Source organism: Mustela nivalis (assembly GCF_964662115.1).
Source record: "Mustela nivalis genome assembly, contig: HAP1_SCAFFOLD_131, whole genome shotgun sequence".
Lineage (NCBI taxonomy): Eukaryota > Metazoa > Chordata > Mammalia > Carnivora > Mustelidae > Mustela > Mustela nivalis.
In genome coordinates this window covers 1415437-1416746 of record NW_028136488.1, presented here as the reverse complement: position 1 = coordinate 1416746, position 1310 = coordinate 1415437, and positions in this window count along the sequence as shown.

The window sequence follows — 1310 nt, the reverse complement described above, 5'->3', positions numbered from 1 at the left end:
GTGTGTAGGCCAGAGCTGTTTGGACAGTTGTCTGAAAACACAAACTCGGCTTATGTTTTGGGTCATAGGTATGGCAGGACTGATCTACAGACCATGAGGAGAACACTTCGGGATATGAAAAAAGGGCGAGTGTGAGGCTCTTGCTCAAGTTTTTGTCTCTGGATATCGTGTCACTCATGGTCGTGAAATTGCCGGGTGACTTCATGGGAAATGGACGAGTCTTACTCTCTGGGGGTTCGGTCCCGTCCAAAGAGTTTGCGGTCATTCTGGGGATGGAAGAAGTCCGTTTTTTTGTTGTTGTTGTCGATTTGTTTCATTTTGTTTTTCAACCTCAGATGTCCCACCAAATGAGGGATTCCAGAGTAGAGCCCTGGGGTGGGGCGACTGGACAACCAGAAATCTGGTTAAAAATTGGGGACTAGGGACATGTCAAGCCCATTATGACATCTAATGGTCCAGCCACTGAGAGGACTTACTAGAGGACAGGACTCACGCTGAGGTCACAATGCGTGTTTATGCTCTCGTCGCACTCAAGAATGGGCGGGGCCTCAGGGTGAATGCTGTTTTCTCCTACACTGAACGTTGGACAACATGCCAACCACAAGGTTTCTTGCCATGGGTCAGGAAGAGTTCTGATTTCTGCATCACAGTCACCCGTGGGCAGTGATTGGAGATAAGGTCTAGGTTATGAAGCCTGAAAACTGAGGTAGGGAAGAGATGATGACCTAAGGCCAGGGCGGGTCTGATGTGCTCAGGGTGCGGTCAGCTGTCTGGGTGTTGGTCAGCAGGTCCGGGCTCAGGTTGTGTCAGACAGTGCATTAGTGCCCAGGTTAGACTATATAATTTGGGTACATTCGAGTGCCGTGTAGGTTTATCTTCATTTAAGCTGCCTGGTCAGCTCATTAGGCAATATATTTTTTCTAGAGGGCAGGCAGAGTGCTTCATTGTCGGTCCGGAATTGCCAAACATGAGGGCTTCGGGGCCAGAAGAGTGAGGACGGAAGTCTGAGAACACAAGCTAGACTTCGGATTCAGGGTGAGGGCACGGCAGGTACCCCCTGCAGATCTGAACCAATATCTCATGCATCTGAAGTCAGGGCAAGGATCCGACGTTGGCACAGGTTGGAGTTTCTGTGCATGACGGCCCCTTCATGAAGGGAGCGGAATCTCGAGGCCATGGAGGTTTTCCACGTTGGGAGATGTGGGATGCCCCCTTCAAGGATTCCTTCTGCGGGACAATTGAGACCTGTTGGACAGCTCCAGGACATCCCATATGGAATGACTCCAGAGCACCATTCGAGGATGGATGCC